Here is a 19,302-nt window from a genome sequence, read left to right on the forward strand (position 1 = left end):
CTTTTTTAGAATTAAAACAGATTTTATTGACCTGTAACCAGTAATGATGTGACTGGTGGTTATCAATTTATATTTCTTAATTAAATGTCAGTTTGAAAGTGCTTATTTAAAATACTGAAAGTTGATTCTACTGTGTGCCAAGGACTATGTGTAGACAGGTTTCATGCCCCGCCAAGGCTTATAGATAATCTGGGGAGACAAAAGCAAAATCCATGATAGAGGTAGGCCAATAATGTCATCCAAATGCCATGGGAATGGAGAGAATAAGATCAGAGAAAAATATGAATAAACATATTTCAGCTAATAGTATATCTTCTTAAATAACTTTGATAGCATATGCTAGCTGACCTTCAAGGGAAAACTGTAGGTAGATGGACATTCTTTCTATGTCGCCATTACTTATGAGTGAACCTGAATAAACAGATGTTACTAATATTTTTATTTTTTCTCTGTTCCATATTCAATAGAGATTTTCTTGCCTTCAGCACAACCAGTGATATGATACAGGAGGTCTTTGACTTCCTTTCCTTCCTACGCATCTCCCCTATACCAGAAGGAATTTATGTTCTGTGCTTTACTGAAGTACTGCTTTATCTCGGCCTTGTGAACAAGACTGTTGAGATCCTTCCTCTTCCCCAGGAAGAAAAGTGTGCTTGCCTCACTGGACCTGCACATAGTCCTGTAACTGTCTATCAAGGGATCTATTTAAGCATGTGTCATACTTTTCCATTATTTCTCCCATCTTCATCTACCTCTTCATTCTCTGGCCAGAATAGGAGACAGGCCAGGAAGTAAGGGTGGGATATTGATGACCTTGTTCTACCAACTGTAACACTTCTTGGAACTATTTTGAAAATATGTTAAGTGGCTGAATGGACTTGGAGTTGGGTTTTAGAAAACTGAGAAGAATGTTGGCCAAAATGAAATTTTGTTTCTCCTTTACCAGCCTCTTATGTGGATTTTGCAAAAAGAGGAAATTTGTTTGTTCACTATATTTTCCATAATGGTTGTGGCCTCTTTGTGATTTGGGTTAAGATAGTCCAGAAGTCCAGAAAACCTGTCTGCTCTCAAAGCTTCTAGGCTTTTCCGCAATTCTTCTCTTGAAGTAACCGACTCTGCTTTTTAATAGACCCAAATCCAAAGGGCAGAAAAATTTCATGATTTACTGAAACAATGACTGATTTTCATGCTTAAGGGGAGTTCCACAGTTTCTTTTTGAGTATTCCTTGTTTCCAAAAGAACCGGACAATAAGCAAAGGAGTCAAAGCACTTTTCCATATCTGATTGCAAATTTTGTAAAAAGGATGCAAACTTGCTAAGACTCAAATAATATTCATTTTTGTATGAATATTCCTCTTTCTTGATAATTTTGCCATAGTTTTTTTTAGATGATTCTTTTTTTTTGTGGAAATGAGTGATCTGAAGAATCTGAATAGTGCAAAGACCAACTTCTATTTCATTCAAAAAAACCCAGCCATATTATACACATCATATTTTCTTTGGGATTTCTGTGGTGACCAGGTCTCTGTTTCAGTCTTTCCTGTCAGTCTGTTCTTGGAATTTTTTTGAAAGCTCCTGACGCATTTTCAGCAGCTTCTAGAAAATATGTTAGATCATTAACAGTGATAGCCCTGCAGTTTTTGTTCTCATCCAACCACCATTCAATTTTACTTTTGTAGACCTGACCAAACGTATCTGAGATATACAAATTTTTAGGTGCTCTCTTTTTGGCCTCATTTGCCCAATGAGAGCAGTGTTAAAGTCTTTGTTTTTACCCTATAGAAATGTCTTGCTAAGGCTTGACAAATAAATGCATGTTGTGGGAATCGAACACTCCCTTGTTTCAGGACCCTTTCAACTTAATCATTCTGTAAAGATTTAATTAATGAAGAAAACAAGTTGTCTGTTTCATCTCCATACTCTGCACTGTCTTCTAAGTAGTAGACTTTGCACGTCATGTTGAAATTTGTCTTTCCCTATTCCAGAGTCATAGAGTAACTCCTCTTTTAATATCCTCCGTGTAATTTGACACTTATCCAAGTGATAGCTACTTTCCAGTTCTTTCAGACAGGAGCTGGCAATCAAAGGATAGACAACGCACACACCTGAATATCCCCTGTGTTCTGTGACTTCCATGTTTACTAGATGTGTTGAATAGGTTTCCATCTTGTCTTCTACACTTTCAGGTTTCCAGGGCACACAAGTAAATGTGACTCCCCAAAATGTTGTACACTGTGACACTGAAATCATAAAATCAATAACAGGACAGTTGAGTAGAGCCAGGAAAGTAATGAGTGATGCTTTCTTGCAGTCAATATTCTGTCCTTTTAGGATATTCTTGACTATATTTCTGTACATATTATATCAAAATTTTCTTTCATGATCATGAAGAAATGAAAGTTTTCACAGTTCTTGTGTTGCTTTTCAATTTCCTCCAGTTTGGCCTCAAAAGCTCTTTGTTCCCTGGCAGAGAGCTGGTATTTCAGTGCAATACTGTCTGCTGATTTTGCACTTTCATCAGGATTCTGGGATGTCATGCAGTTTAAGATAATTACCAGTGTTTTTCCCTATCTCAAACCATTTGCTACTAAAATGGAATGGATGGTATTCTGTAGAATGTAGATATTTTCTCGTGCTTCAAAATCATCCACCAGGAGAAATACAGGAATATAAACTTGATGGCTGGCTCCCATATAGGTAATCAACTTGATTACTTCTTTTCCAGTTTCTGCAAAATCAGTCTGTTTTTCAACACAGCATACCTGAAGTTTGTCTATAGGCCCCAGAGAACTTTCAGAGCCAGTGCAGCACCCCTCACAGCCTGGATGTGATAAAGACTGATAATTTTTACAAATGTTGGTTTAGGAGACCCCTGCCCAACACTGCATCAGATCTTTAAGGCTTTCATGATTGTCTCTTTTGACAAAGGCTGAGGAATAGTTTCCAGAAGAAAAAATGGAAGTTATGCAGAGATACTTTTCTACCTCAGTAAAAGTGCCCTTTTTTGTTTTCTTAAATTCTTGGAATTTAGATTTATTTTTCTTGATGTCTGTGCCTTTACACTCATTTTCACAGAGAATTTCCAGTGTGGTCAAGATATCCTCTTCCTTTTTCTCTAGGACAACCAAAGATGATCGCTCCGTGGAAGGGCAGAAACCTCCTTGATGACCGAGTGACTGGTTTTAGTTTAAGGGTAGTACTGTTTATCACTTCCAAATTTAAGGAGGAAATACTGTGGTCTGTCACTTCATCTGCAGTTGTCAATCTTGTGTGTAGTAGATGTTTCCACTGTTGATAGATCTGTGAATTCACACAGATACACATTATACTTTCCATTCCCTTGAGAGTTTGGTAGCAAGCACAGAACATGTCAATGAGTGGATCTGCTGATCTTTGCACTGGAGAGAGTAACAGAAGCACTACCAAAAATTTCCCTCTTGTCATTAGATGTTTATGGGCAAGAAGGAGAGTCAGTTTTCTGACTTGTCAAGCTCTTTCTCTCTGGCATAAATGTGGTCCTAGGAGTTTATACCTCTCACCTTTCAAGTCTGATCTGCCATTGTAGGAGATACAGCGGGGCTGATTGTAAAGATTCTGACTAGGAATCCTCTCCCCTTCCTTACAGTGGTTATCTCTTTCTCATAGTGATTTGGAAAGTAAAGATTTGCTATCTGGCATTTTTGGTAAGCTTTGGCCATGCCCTCGATCATGTATTTAGGATCAAAGTCCAACACAGCAAACCATTTAATTTCCCGTAGAAAGTCTAAGTTCTTTGTTTGGTTTCAATGACATTTATTTGTTATGAGACTATACCAATTGTAGTATGAACTATCTGGTGACTCACGAAAAGAAGCCCACCCGGGATCAATTGCAGACCTGGACTCATGCTAGGTACCAGGAGGGACCCATTGTGCCTCATCAGCTCCTCGTTCCACAGAGGGTGATCTTGGTCTTTAAGATATCCAGAGAGATGAGTGGTTAAATCACTGAAGGAGGACTCTGGCAAGGGGAAGGTATTGCATCTTCAGACCTGAAAGGAGTGGGTCTGTGGAAAGGGATAAGCCCCTCACCAGGATCAGCTTCCCTGTGCAGAGGCAGCAGATGAAACAAAAACAGCAGAGGCACCGAGGCTCTGACACTGAGGACCTGGAGTATAAAGGGACCTACCTCCCCTGGGGAAAGTCCATTTGAGTTCTGAAGAACATCAGAGCAGGGCATGAGCCTGCTGGTCTCCAGCCACTACTGCAAGGATTCTTTCCTGGAGTTGCTCAAGTTCTGCTAACTGGCTCAGGACCAGGTGTGTCCTGCAGACTGAAGTCCCCCTGACTAAGAGGATTTGAGACGCTGAGGCACCCAGAAAAGTCTCAGTTACAGCTGTGATATGACTGAACAAGTAAATCTACCTGAAATTACCAAAGACTGGGACAAAGAGCACGGGAAACAATGGATAGCCAAAGGCCTTAAGATCAATGAAAAATATGAACAGATTCTGTTGAACGAAGAAGTCACAGTTAGTCCTGTGGGAATTAACTAAAAAGGAGCTTAGAGACGTGGTGCCATCACAGGGTCCAGCAATTCTGACAAAATATGCATGTGACTGTTTTAATAAGTTTCCCTGAAAATCACAATCAGAATTCTGGACAATTAGATCATACAAACCCTTCAAAAAAGAACACCAAAAAAAAAAAGCCACAACAGACGAAAAAAGAAGATCAAAAATCATTTCATCTGGTATTGATCATGCCCTCAGCAAGACCAGATACCAAAGAACAAGAATCAGTTCTTATGAAATAAAATGCATTAAGTAAAGTAGCAAACACTGAGGACAAAAAAATAATGAGCTGAAAACTGAACAGTTGACTTGTATGCTGCATCCTTTTGATCAGCTCCACAGCAGTCACTGTTATACAGAACATTATCTCGCACCACCTGACACAGTACCAGGCAATCTCACAAACACAGAAACAGCCACAGGAAAGGACCTGAATATGAAATTTATCAATGAAGGCTTCCGATTTGCATCGGCTTGTAGGAGTTCAAGCACCAATGGCACTATCCATTTTGGGGTCAAGGACAAACCCCATGGGGAAATTGTTGGTGTGAAAACCACAAGTAAAGATTCCTTCAGTGACCACTTCAATCTAATGATCAAAAAGTGTTTTGAAACCTTGGCTGGCATCACTCAGTGGATTGAGCGTGGGCCTGTGAATCAAAGGATCACGGTTCGAATCCCAGTCAGGGCACATGCCTGGGTTGCAGGCCAGTTCCCACTGGGGACTCATGAGAGGCAACCATACACTGATATTTCTTTCCCTCTCTCCTTCCCTTCCCCTCCAAAGATAAATAAATAAAATCTTAAAAACAAGTGTTTTGAAGATAGTGAGATCAATGAAGCCAAGAAGTGCATTGGGGAGTTAAGGTTTGTGGAAGTCCTACTTCAGAACAATACAACATCTGACAGATTTGTCACTGAAGTAGATGTTATTCCAAAACACTCTGTATGAAAAAAAACACGTATCTCTACATTAAGAAGCAATACTGTGGAAATGAAACATGGAGACAAAGCGAAGATCACTCATTGTTTGTGAGAGAAAGGGCTAGCTCTAAGGATATTGTGGTCTGTGTTAAGCAGTGGGATGTGGATTTCAAAGCATTTACAAAAAAGTTAAAGTCACTAGCAGGGAGCTTTTTAGAAATGCAACTTCTTGGGCTCCACCTCAGAATCAAATCTTTTTTAAACAAGTTCTCCGGGAGATGTTGCTGCATTCTAAAGTTTGAGAATCGCTGTTACATTGTATACATGAGCTATTGTCATTGGAAGTACAGATGAGATTTTACAATACAAGGATGACATTCAACCAGCATAGAACTCCAAGGTGGGGAGACATTCCCAAGAGCTTACTGAGCAAAGCCTTCTTCCAGATGGGCCCTGGAAAAAGTCCAGATGGCACAGAGTGCTGGCATCCTCCCCCTTCTTGGAACCTCCCATAGAAGTTCACTCTGTTGATGGAGCATTCCTGTAATACTAGCTTCTGGCATCTATGAAGAGCAACTTCGTGGTGGGCGTTTTATGGAAGGGGAAGAGAGAGAAGGATTTCTTGAGGTTGGTAAGAGAGAAAGTAGAGGCAAAAAAAGGGGTTGGGGGAAGCGGGCTTCTGGCCTTGCCACTAACACAGTGCAATGCATGCAAACCATATGCCGCCTCGTGCTGGTGAAGAGACCTGACTTCTATATCGCAGTAGAGATAAGCTAAGTTTTTAAGGCCCAACTGGGATTCTCTAGCCCAGAGGAGACTGAGAGAGGACATGGGAATACTTTTCACATAATTCACGAGCTATCTTTGCACCCAGTTAATTAACTAGGAAAACTAAATAAACCCAAAGCCTCATTCAATTTGGAGGAGACCTTTGATGTCTCTGAGCACTGAGACTGGGGAGGTGGGCAGTGCTGGCTGGGGACCAAGGAGGTGGGTGGTGCTGGACTGGAAACATCTCCCATGGAGGGCTGAGCAGCACTCCATTAATTGGGGCTATTAAACTGCTTTCTTGGGAGCTGTTTTGATTCATGTGGAATAGAGTGGGAGTCGGTTAGACTCCCCTAGGGTTTCCTGTGGAGCATAATTGTACATGCAATGGAATAGGAATTCAGGTCAATGATTACTTTAGTGAGATGTCTGAAGACATGGCCCAGCCAAGGGAAAAGCAGAGGAAGAGGCGAGAGAGAGTGTGTAGGGGGAGGCGATAGACAGCAGAGGAGGCGAGGGAGTTAAGGAAACTGGCAGGATGAGGGGACAATGGAGATATTTTTGAGGAGGTGAATGGGAGAGGACGAGGAGGAATGGAGAGTGGAGGAGCCAGAGAAGCAAGTAAGAGATTTATTGTTTCCCTACCATGTCCCTGCCTGACACATTTTTAAAGACGAAGAGAGAAAACAATTCAGTAAACAAGTTGAGAGTGATATTGGGTATCCATGGAGAGGTTCTTGGTCTTAGATTCTGATGTTCCTCTTTTGAATCTGAGGCGGTGGGGAGATGTGGAGAGTGGCTTTGACAGCAGAGGTGTGGTTTGATTCCTGATCCCACCCTTTTTGAGCTGTGAATTGTAGCCAGTCCCGTAACATATCTGAGCCTGTTTCCTCAGCAGTAAAATGGGATTTAACCACATTAGGTATACATCTAAGGCTATCTAGGTTGCTATAAAAACAATACCATAGACTGGGTAGCTTACAAACAATAGAAATTAATTTGTCATAGTTCCAGGGGCTGGGAGGTCCAAGATCATGGCATATTCAGTGTCTAGTGAGGGTCTGCTTTCTGGTTCATAGACAGATGCCTTTTCACTGTGTCCTCACATGGCAGACGGCCACATCTGGCTGCTCTCATGACCTGATCACCTCTCAAAGCTTTCACCTCCAAACACAACCATATTGGGATTAGGTTTCAACGTATGAATTTTGGTGTGACACAAATATTTTGTCCATGGTAGTATATACTACTCCTAGAATGAACTATTATCTGACATATAGTAGATGCTCAATAAATTACTGTTATAATGAGGAACCTGAGAGTTTAGTTTTGCCCAAGTGCTCATAGCTAGTCAGTAGTAGAATTAAAATTTAAATCCAGGTTTGTCCAGTCTTCACTGCCACCAAGGAAATATACATGGGTTCTCTGTGGGGGAAGGTAAGCTCTGCTCTCTGGGGGATGACTCCCCACCTGAGAGGACAGTGCTTACAGGTTGGTTCAGGAGCTCAGGGGAGAACCAAACAAGCTTCAGCCAGCTTCAATCTAGGCATCACAGGATTTTAAAATTAAAAAAATAAATTTGGAGGTACCAATTCCGCAGGACACGCCCTTGTTTACAGCCCCCACCCCCATAGCTATGTGAAGGTGCACTCATTCCTGAGTTTATTCCAGGGTTTCCTTATATGGCCAGTACTGCTTCAGGCCCCCAAGGAGCATGCGGCCTATCTCACGGGAGAACTGTAGCAGTCTTGGTGGTGGGCTACTCAAATCTCTCTTCCAGTTCTAGAAATTGCCACAAGAATCTGCCTTTGGAGTCCATGAGAGTGTTTCCACCACAACCACAGTCTTTTCTAGGCTGCTCCCAGCAAAGGGCGGAGCATGGCAGGAGTGCTAGAAATTGGGCGTTCCTGCTCAGTGGGCCCCCTTTATGGGGGGGACATCTAAGGCTTTCAAAGCCTGGCTATCACTTTCTCAGAGCTGCATTCCGGTCTGAGGCTCTTCCTACTCAATTCACCCTTCCCTCTCTCCTTGTTAGGGGTCAGACCTACATCCCAGTCTGAAGACTGTCCTCATCTACCCTTGCCCCCTCTCCCTTTACCTTCCACAGGTGTTTCTCCCAAGAAATCTTTTGCACTTTTGTCTTGGTGTCTGCTTCCTGGGGGACCCAAATTGACCACCCCATGAGGTAAGGCCCCCAAGATCAATCGTTTATTTTTTAAAAAGTTAAATGACAGTATAACTCGATTGAACAGAAGATACTAACTCTTTCTAAATATCTCTTGAATCCATTCAGTTTCCTCCAACTCCACAGTCACCACCATATTTAAGCCTCCATCACTGTCAGTCAGATCCTGGCTGACGCAGCTGGCGTATTCAATTTGGGTAATTGAGTGAGAGATTAACAAATGGACAATTCACAAATTGGAGCCCCAAGATGCAATCTTAGGTTAATAGGACGATAGAAACAACTTGCCTGCTTCAACTGGGGTGAGGGATGAACAGCCCTGTCTCACTTCCCTCCTCCTTCCTATCTCCGGCCGGTTCTCCTCTGTGGACAAACCCAGATGGAAGGCAGAGAGAATAAGGTACACGGACGGAAGTCCAGGTCTGCTTTCTGGGGCACAGAGCAGGGCAAAGAATGAATCAGGAGGGGCGAAAAGAAGGTCTGACATACTTGTGTCTTGTCCAGAGCCTCTTAAAATTTTGTTGTGCCCCACTGTAATGCTGGAGTTCCAAGCCAAGGAGCTCCACTGCACTTGTGCTCATGATGTTCCAAAAAACCTACTAGGAGGACCAGCAGATGTGGACCTGCCCCTTATTACTCAAGTCACAGGGAAGAGCACCTATGGCAGCAGATCTGTGCTAGCGAGACCATGTCCCACCTCCAGCCTCGGTGATACTTACAAGGTTGGGGAGGGAGCAGTGGCAGTGGGGAGGGGGCCTCAGTAGTGTGTGAAAATGCTACAGGGTTGTGATAGACACTGGGGCCTTGAGAAGGCTGGGACTCCGGATACCGGCTGATCTCCTAGCTCCTAATGGCTGCTGGCCGGGCAGCCATCTGTTCTCCGAGCTGGAGGGGCCATGTTCTGAGTCACTCCCTACCCAACTGACCCCTTTCAAAGTTTTTCCTTATTCAAACCAAACTGACATTTTAAAACCAGTGCTAACCTTTAGATACTTAAAGCCATTGAATGGCTTTACATACACTGAAGATCAAAGATCTGGCTTCCACTTGTGTCCTCTCTCAAACCCCGCCTTAGGTGAGATAAAAGCCAGACCTGACCCTGCTCTCCAAGGGTATTCCCTCTCCCCTCCCCACGACCCCTCCCCTCCACCTGGAATCTCCAACTAATCCTCAGGTGTCAGCCCCCATGCCCTTTCCTCTGGCCAGCACTCTACCTTCTCATCAAACCAGACCAGGCCCCTCTAGGTCCGTTCCGATGGCTCCTGAATTTTGCCTTCATAATATTCATTACTATACAATTATTTATTTATAGATGGGGATATTTGATTAATGACATCTCCCACAAGGGCTAATTTCTGCAAGCTAAGAAACTTTGTCTGCCTGGCTTGCACTGTACTCCCTGAGTCTAGAACAGTGTGGCACCTCACAGATAACTACTGGTTGGATGAGTAAATAAAATGTTGTGGGCAAACCATGTATTTTAGAGTCCAAAATGGTAGTGAGTTCAAGCATTCTTTTCTCTTATCCCAATCAAATATGGAGATGTCCTGGAGCTTCTAGTATTTGTGTCCCGACTCTCTCAGGAACCACTAGCTGAGCACCACCTATGGACCGGCCACTCTGGAAGGTGTTCTTGTGCGTTTTCAGCCTGACCCCATCCACAGAGAGCAGGGAGGAACTGAAGAACGAGGCAGACCACTCCAGATTAGTAGGTGGCAGACTTAATAAGCAAGAGAATTCACTTACAAGGCTTGTTTTGGGTGACCACAAGATGAAGAGATCTCTGTTAAGATTTGCCTGTCAGAATCTGAAAAGTTTACATAGAAGTCTTATCTGGGTGTAATCATGTATATCATCCAGATGGTCACAACATCACCTTACTCTCTTAAGGATGTGTCTTGGAAAATAGCTCCCATGGCGGAAATGTTGGGCAGGGAGTACCTTCCAAGCACAGGTGAGAGGGTCAGGAGACTTTGATTGCCTAGGTCCAGCCTGAGCGTCAGCTATCATTACTAACTTCTTGGTGACCTCCTCCAACAGTGTTTCTGAATGGGATTACTAACCTGCACTAGGGCACCTATGTGTGTTCTGTGCATTAGTAAATAGGCCCAGAGGTAAGGAACAAGTTGCCCTTTGATCATCTTGTGTCCCAATCTGGACAACATCCAATTCTCTCATTCTTCCATGCTGCCCTCCCCACAGACACACTTCTCCCATATACAATTTCTTCATGGAATTGCTGGGAGGATTAATTGATTCACATAAAGGGCTTAGAACAGTGCCTGGATCACAGTAAATGTGTGATCACTGTTAGCTCTTATTAGCAAGGCATCCAGCCTCTTTCTCCTTCAACTTTCAAACTTTTACATGGAACATTATTCCTGCTAAGTGGGCCCTCCCCCTCCCCCTTGCACATCACACTGATGCAAGTTTATATAACCATTTGTTCAAGATTTATGGCCTCCTGGATGCTGTCCAAGGCTTACAGTTACTGATCGTATCAGCTCCAGGAACTCCAAAGAATTTATGTCAATAGATCTGAAGAATGAGAGCATGGGCCCAACCCCTTTTAGAGAGAAATTCGAGCCCCAGAAAAGGGGCCTGACCTGTCTTCCTGACAGGAAACCCTATATGTTCACCCACTTCCTAGTCCTCCTTCTGGTTTTGAACTTCAGTCCTACTTTTCCTTTGCCCCTTGGACCTCATCTTCTCTCTGGGCATGTGCCCAGAAAAGACACAGCACTCCCAATATTTCTCCCTTCTCACCCCTCCAGTCATACAATGCAGCCTCCACACTGGAGGTATTTTACTGTAAATCACACTTACATTCCCCTTCCCCTCTGACACTCCCTCTTCTCTTCCTTCTCCCCTTCCCTCTTTCCTCTCCCTCCTCCTCTCTTTCCTCCCCTCTTGTCCCTCTCTTCTCCCCTCTCTATTATCTATCAATAATTGTTATGATAGATAACAATTATTGTTGCATACAATTGCTAGGTGCCATTCTAAACCTTAAAGAGATTACAAACACCTTGAAGCCAGAGCCTGTGTCCCCATAGGGCCTAGCGTAGGGTATAGCCTGAATTTTGTGATTCTCCCAAACTCCTTCAGTAGAGGAAAGCTTTTCCCTGGGCACCAGAGCCAAGTGGAAAGGCCCCTCTTTCCTTTCTCTGCTGTTCCTGGTTTCCCACATACAGGCAAGACATGAGCTCCTTGCAGCCTTCCTAAAACTCTATGAAGAAAAGTGAAGTATTGTCCAACTCAGTGTATGAGGCTTCAAATCATATACTCTACCTCCAAGGCTCAGCTCCAACACTACCTCCTCCATGATGTCTTCCCATCCTTCCAGAAAGAAGTTTCCATGCCCTGAACCTTTGTAGCCCTTTGTCTGCACCTTTTTAATGGAGCTTCTCATTTCCAAACAAGTATTGTGATTGGTTGTGTCCATATCTTGTCTTTTAACAATGAGTAAGTTAACCATTTACCAAAGCCCCAGGGTCCACTGCTTAGTAGTCGCTTGATATATTTTGAATGAGTGAAAAACTGAAATCAGGGAGAACAGCAGAGACTCTACAATTATCAGGCCTTGTGACATCCTGAGAAATCTAGAAAGGCAACGGTTGCAGATTTACAAAGATTATGACAGAGTCTACTACTTGTCTCCCCAAACCCATTCTTCCCTCTTATATAAAACCTATAGCTGGATACACATGGCCACCAGAATATACTTCCCAGTCTCTTCTACAACTTACTACTGAGTGCTTATGTCTGAGCAGAAGTGATATGGACAATTTGCAAATTATGTCCTTAAAAGGAATGGCCCTGTGTTCCCTGGGAGGGCAGGAGCCACCTTGGACCATGAGATAAAAGGAGCCTGGGTTCCCAATGACTATGGAGCCACCAGACTCCAACGTGAGGCTTCAGTGTGAGAGAAAATAAACTTTGTTTTTAAAGACATATTTATTGTTTCTCAGTTAAATTAGCTGCACTTGTATTTTCATGAAATCCAGAACTACTCTGCAAGTCTCATCAGTTCTGAAGGAAAGAAAGGAAGGTGTATGCCAGAGATATGTCAGGCCAAGGATTCATGATCGGCATAAGTACAAGGGCAGCTGTGTGTTTGGATAGGCTCAGAGCACAATGTATGTGTGTGTTTAGGTCCTATTGTCTCTTCAAACTGGACAGAACTGACTGCTAACTGGTGGGCTCAAGGTGGCAACGGAACTTGAGTGGAAAGGGGTTGGAGCAGTTGTGCTGCACAAGGAAGCCAAGGAAGAAAGCTGGTGTGTAGGACACCCTGCTGGGAGACACTGAAGGTAACCACTGGTTCCTGACCATAGAGCCTGATACAGGCACTGAGTCCACAGGAGCCAGAGCGAGATGCTAAATCTAAGCCAGACCCAAGAATCAGAGACTTGGGTGGAGGGCATAGCAAGCAGAATCTGGAATAATTTCCATGGATATAGGAGAGCTGTATGGTGTATGGTTGTAGATGGGGTATTCCACTGGATTAAAGATATACAAGGGCAAGTAGATGCTGTTACACCTCTGTGCTCTTGCTTATGATGTGTCTTGCACTTGGACCACTACATTCCCCTGCCTTTTTCTTTATTTGTTAGCTTTGTTTATCTTAAAAGATTCATTTGGGTGTCACATTCTCCAGGATAACTTCTGTGGTACCATCCTTAGAGCATCCCCTAGACCTTGATCTTCTCACTACTGTTGTTATTATCAATCCTACAACAATCATTACAGAATTGCAATAATTGCAGTATGGTTTACAACGGACTTTTACAGGGTTCCCCCAAGAGCAGTGATCTTTGACTTCATCCCCTCAGTGGTTCCCATGATTCCTGACACAGGAGGAGCCAGGAAACCCAAACAGAGGAAAGTGGGTGAATGAATGGATGTTTTGGAAGCATGGTGTTCAGGCCTCAAACCTCCCAGGAGATGAGTGGCAGATGGACTCTAAAAGCCCACTGAGACTCCAGGAGTCGTGAGGGTGGGGGGCAGGGGAGCAGGCAATGAGTAGAAGGTAACGGTCAGGACTGTGCTGATTTCAGCAAGGTCCTAGGGCTTCTCAGAACTATGTAATTTGTACCACCCTACATTCTCATACCACCCTACATACCACCCTACATTCTGGATACATTCCCAGTATCCAGAAGGGACAAGTATCAATAATTAAAGGAGCAAATAGACATCCCAAGAGTGAACCCTGCATATGCCAAATACCGATCCAATCCATTTTTGTACTTTGTACCCCGGGGAGAGAAGAGGCTGCAGAAAATTTAGCATCTTCCCCTCAGACACACCCCTATATCTCAAGATGTGTTTTCTCTGGGGAGAAAGGTCAAGAGACCACATTTAAATCTAGGTAGAGGTCCCAATGAGAGAAATCGTGATCTAATGGCTTCTATTCTTATTTAATTATTTCACTACTAATTAATAATAGGGCCATTACTGCATTCTGAAGGGAAAGAACTGTGATTAAAGGTTAATGGTGTTGCTGCATGCATCACCCTCCCCCAAATTATTATAAAACCCCCCAGAGTGTTTAATTGAACCTATAAGTAACAATGTAATTACATTTAATAATGTATGTGCTTCCATATTTATCTGTTCCTCTCTGAAGTGCAGAGATCCCCATGTTGGCAGGTTAGGAAAGATCGGGGTGACACTCTAACCTGTTCTCCATCTCTCTAGTTCTGTCCGCTCTTTCCTGCCCACCTCCCTACCAGGGCAGGAATAATAGGTGTCCTGGTCACAAGGAATACACACCCTCCCCCTACCCCACTTTCTACTGGGACAAGGTCTAATCTCAATGTTTTCAAAGAGGGAGGGGAGGAGAGAAGAGAGGCAGAGAAAGCAGCAGTTGCTGAGGCCTTGGCACTCTACAGTCTTGCCAGGGAGCCATGGTTGTTTAAATCTATGTGTCTTAGTTGCTCAGAATTGCTATAAAAATATCATAGACTGGGTGGCTCATAAACAAGAAACACTTATTTTTCACAGTTCTGGAGGTTTGATCCAAGACCCAGACACCAGAAGACTTGGTGCCTGGTGAGAGCTCATTTTCTGGATTATGGTCAGCCATCTTCAGTAACCTCTCCTGGTAGAAGAAATGATGGGAGGGGCCTCCAGGGTCTCTTTTATGAGGGCACTAATTCCATTCATGAAGGTCCCACTCTGATGACCTACTCATGTACTAAAGGCCCCACCTCCAAACACCATACCATTGGGGGTTAGATTTCAACATATGAATTTGGGGAGGACACAAACATTCAGTCTATGATATTCCCTTATAACCCCATCTTTTGAAAATAACTTCTGCTCCTCTTGGAATGTCTCCTTCTCTTTAACAAACTGTGGTGCATACAGACAATTAGTCCTCAGCATTCATTCCCAACTTCTAGTATTTTCCTCTACTGCAAAGGCTAAACAGCTCAAAACGACTTTTCCCAGGCTCCCTTGCAGCTATGATTCTAGGTGCGAATTATGCTCTCCCATACACAAACACGGATATTAGATGCACCCATGTGAGATTTCAAATGTGTTCTAAGACTGTTTCAAGTCACATGCAAGTTTATGGAGATGTGACTAATTCTGTGGCAGAGTATTTCTCTCCCTAGAGTTAGTGGGACAGAGAGTTGAAGGAGTCCAAATACTTTATGAAATAGGGCCACCAGACCATCCTTAGATGCTCACCTCTCAGAAAACTAAGATTCTATCTCGTTTAAGGCATTTCTTTACACTGATTACTTTCAGCAGAACTTAATACTAACAGACACACCCACACTAAAGTATTCTACCTCTTCTTTATCTGCCTTGATGGCTGCACACATCCGGTAGAGAACACCTGCAGAGTTAGCATTGAACTCTCATCAATAGCTTAGAGTCATTTATGAACTCAGAGGTTACACTGGAATTGACTTCTGTGGTTGACTGTGATAATAGCTTTGAGTCTTCATTCTTTGCCGTGTAATTTTGGACTGACCTTCCTCCATGGGCATGTCAACCTGACCTACCCCTTGACTCTGGGATTCACCATATGACTTGCTCGGGCCAAGACAATGAAGCAGAAGTGATGGAGTGCCAACTCCAAGCCTAGGCCCCATGAAGCTTTGTGTATTTCCACATATGTGCCTTTGAGAACATGCTCAAGCTAGCCTACTGGTTCTAGGAGAATGACAGACACATGGAGCAGATAAAAACTGAATCAGATGAGCTTAGCTTGACTAGATGAGTTTAGCCCACTCCCAGACATGTCAACAAAGAAGTGGCCCCAATAAAATGCTTATAGTAATAGTTATATGACACAAGGTGTGGGAGGTTATTTTTATATAACATCAAGCAATGGGTAACTGGCATATCTGCTTCCTTGTGATAAAGAAGAATGTTTGATTAAGTGGTCTGTGGCTATCAAGCTCTTAAATGTCTTGTTTAAAAGAAAACACATAGTTGGGAGTTAGGAAACCATCAGTGTTGTTTCCAAATCTTCTACCTATGACTACATGACTTGGGCAAGTCATTTATTTTCTCTGCATCACTTCTCAGATAACACCTATGAAAACTTCTTCTGCCAATGTCACCAGGTTGTCCTAAACATCAACACTTCAAAAGAATATATTTGATCATTTAAAGTAAACTTTGTGATTCTAAACTATTATTAATCTCATAAATATTTTTGAAATTTTAAATTAGAATTTCTTCTAAGACAGCTGATTTTAGATTATTCAGTTTTTTTAAAAAAGCCCAGATTCATTCTCCGGTCTCCCCTTTGCCACTACCCATATGTGTCTCTACACATAATTCTAGAAGAACTTAGCCAGGAATGATTTCTTCTTACAGGACCAAGTAGCCTTCCTTGCTGGTGTGTAGCTTTTGCTAGTGATGGTATTCTTCATTCTAAATTTGGGTAACCTACCTGGTTTCACAGCCAGTCCCATTGTTCCACAGTTCCCAGGGTACTTTGTGGAGGTGCAGCCACATTCGTTAGCTCACTGGCACCACATCCCTTTGTAATGAGCACTTTTTGGCCAACAATTCCCCAATTTCACTCTTGAGTTTCTTCACTATTCTTGGGCAAGTGCCATCTGGTCCTAGTGATTTATCTACATTCAGTTTGTCAATTAGAGATAAAATTACTTACATGTTTATTGCTATTTGAAGTGGTAACTTTGCCTTGTCAGTCCCAAGGGACACTCTGGAGGTGAGAGCTTTATAGAATCACATAGGATCAGGAAACCTCAGGGCAGAGAGGGTCCTTAGCCTCTTAGAGGAAACCTCATTCTGATGCTCACTTATGCTAGAAACAATGATTGAGTGCCTGTTACATGCCAGGCTGGGTGTTGAGATCAGCAGCAGGCAAGACAAACTCTAAAACTTCCCCAGGGCCTTTGAAGCTGCTATTCTGGGGTTCTCTGTCCCCTGCTATTCTACCTCGAAAAATTATAGGAAGGGGGTCACAGGGAGAAAAAAATGGAGATGGTTAAAGGGTTACAGGGAATGGAACAAAGGGAACTGAAAGAATGAAGGTTGAATATAAGGAGGTCAAAATGAAGATCAAAAGTAATAGGAAGAAAAAGGCATAATGAATGGAAGAGAAAGAAGCTAAGAAGAGAAGGAATATGATGATTCCTGATTAGGGCTAGAATTGAAGGAATCCATGAGAAAGAGCTGGCGGGGTCTTGGCCATCTTTATGTCTTATTCCTTCCCACCCTCACTCTGGTTGGCAGGAAGGGAGGTGAAGGTGAGGCATCCCTTGTTGAAGGTTTATTATTCTGACAGATGCTCCCCTCTGAAATCTCTGGTGGCCCAGAGTGCTCCCAAGGGGACTATAAGAACCACTGTAACGCTTACAAGAAGAAGAAAGGACTGATGGCATTTCCCCAGCCTTGATTATGCAGGGCCCTGGAAACCTGTGTCCAGGAATTTGGGAGCAGGGAGAAGGCAGAAAAGGAAGAATCCAGGAGAGGAGAGTGAGGTTTCAGGTAGGGAGATGCTGATGAGGGGGGCCGATTTTTCCACCTCAAAATATGCTTTTTTGGAAGATATTCTTTAAACTGGTTATTTTTTAACAAACAAAAGACTTAGGAAGAACTTCTGACTCCCCTCTAACTGCCTAAAGGAGTTCAGAGGACCTGTTCTGGGAAGGGAGCTATCATCTCAGATAACGGCGGTTAAACATGAACTGTGTGTGATAGACAGGGAGGAGCCACAAGACCCATTTGATCAAAGTCCTCTCTGTGTCCCATTGTTAAAGATGGCCCATCAATATCTGGTAAGCAAATAATTCATCTCCACATGAATTGTCTTCCTGCCCTTCGAAGTCCCCAACTGCTATATTTTCTCCTTAGCTCAAGTTGGCATGTAAGCCTCAACTGCCCAATTTGGATTTTTCCTGTGCTTCCATCTTCTTAAAAATCCCCATGTGTACATAAGTAATTAAATGTCATTATTTTCTCCTGTTAATCTGCCACCTGTCAAGTTGATTATTAGACCAGCCAGAAGAACTTTGAGGGAAAAGAGGAAAAACTGTCCCCTCCTCCAGCACTGGGAATTATAAAGAAACATTTGGCTCTGCTTTTGGACTTTTGTTGTTTATAATGGGCTATTACCCGAGTCTTTCCAGAGAGCATTCCAATAAGAAGCGAGGAATTTTATGCCCAGGATCAGTGCTCAGGAATCCAGTGCCAGGGTGATGAGGATTTATCAAGGATGCAAAGTGGAGGGATGTGTGGTAGGGACTGTTACTGTTCAAAATATTTGCTGTCTCTCCCAGTGGGAAAACTATATACCACCCCCAACCCCACTAAAAGACTCAGTTATGTGGCTTTGGGTGCCACATTCTTCTGCAATTCTTCTTGCAGAAGAATTGAAATATCCATTCTATTGAACTCTGGGGTTGCAATGTGACTTGTTTTAGCCACAAAATGTGAGCCTATCTCATGTGTTACTCCTAAGCAGAAAGTTTAAAAACCAGCTCTCAATCTGCCTTATTTCTTTTTCCTTTATGGAAAGGCCTGGGTCCTGGCATGGAGACAGCATGAAACAGATATACAAGTAGAGAGTTGGCAGTCCAGAAAACCAGGTAGAACATTTGTCTAAAATTCCCCCACTGGACATGGAACATAAGCGAGAAGCAAACTTCTATTGTTATAAGCCATTTTGAAGTTGGGGCTGCTAGCACAGTATAGTCTAGCTCAGCCTCACTGGTACAGGGAGACTATAGAAAGAAGCTGCTGAAGCAGGACATTACTGGTGTTGGCAACAAAAAAGTCAAAGCCAAGAATTCAACTATATGAGAAACTCTGTTCCAGGGAGGGATAAGTAATAACAATGTGATGGAAGGTTTTGGATGTGTGGAGGACTGGGGCATGTTAGAAGAGAAGCTAAGAGTCATAATGAGCCCTGACCAGCGTGGCTCAGTTGGGTGTCATTCCACAAAGTGAAAGGTCACCGATCTGATTCCTGGTCAGGGCTCATGCCTGGGTTGCAGGTTCAGTCCCCGGACGGGGTGCCTGCAAGGGGCAACCAATCAATGTCTTTCTATTGTGTGGGTATTTTCATCCCTCTCTTTCTTCCTTCCTTCTCTATTCCCCCCAAATAAATAATTTTTTAAAAAAGAATTATAATGAGACAGAGTAGGCCTCACCTGACGGCAGAATGGGCTCTGGAGCCAAATCTCTTTTCCTCTATTCTTTGAACAAGTTCCCTGTATTTCAGTTTCCTCTTCTTTAAAAGTGAAGTACTGTAATAAAAAACAAGGCCTAATTACAGGGTTGTTGTTGGGGCTAACTGAGTAACCCACATATAAGTTACCCCCATTTGTTTAGAAACCACGTAATGAATTAATCACACATAATGAGTTAATCACAG

General features: G+C 43.0%; 1 pseudogene; it reads right to left on the minus strand.

Moving 5' to 3' along the window:
- Positions 1-316: 316 nt before the first annotated feature.
- The window catches only part of LOC118993876 (sterile alpha motif domain-containing protein 9-like), a 100,918-nt pseudogene continuing 81,932 nt past the window's right edge, over positions 317-19,302 (minus strand).

This window comes from Sturnira hondurensis, unplaced genomic scaffold (assembly GCF_014824575.4).
Source record: "Sturnira hondurensis isolate 20B ecotype Veracruz unplaced genomic scaffold, ASM1482457v3 Scaffold0000880, whole genome shotgun sequence".
NCBI lineage: Eukaryota > Metazoa > Chordata > Mammalia > Chiroptera > Phyllostomidae > Sturnira > Sturnira hondurensis.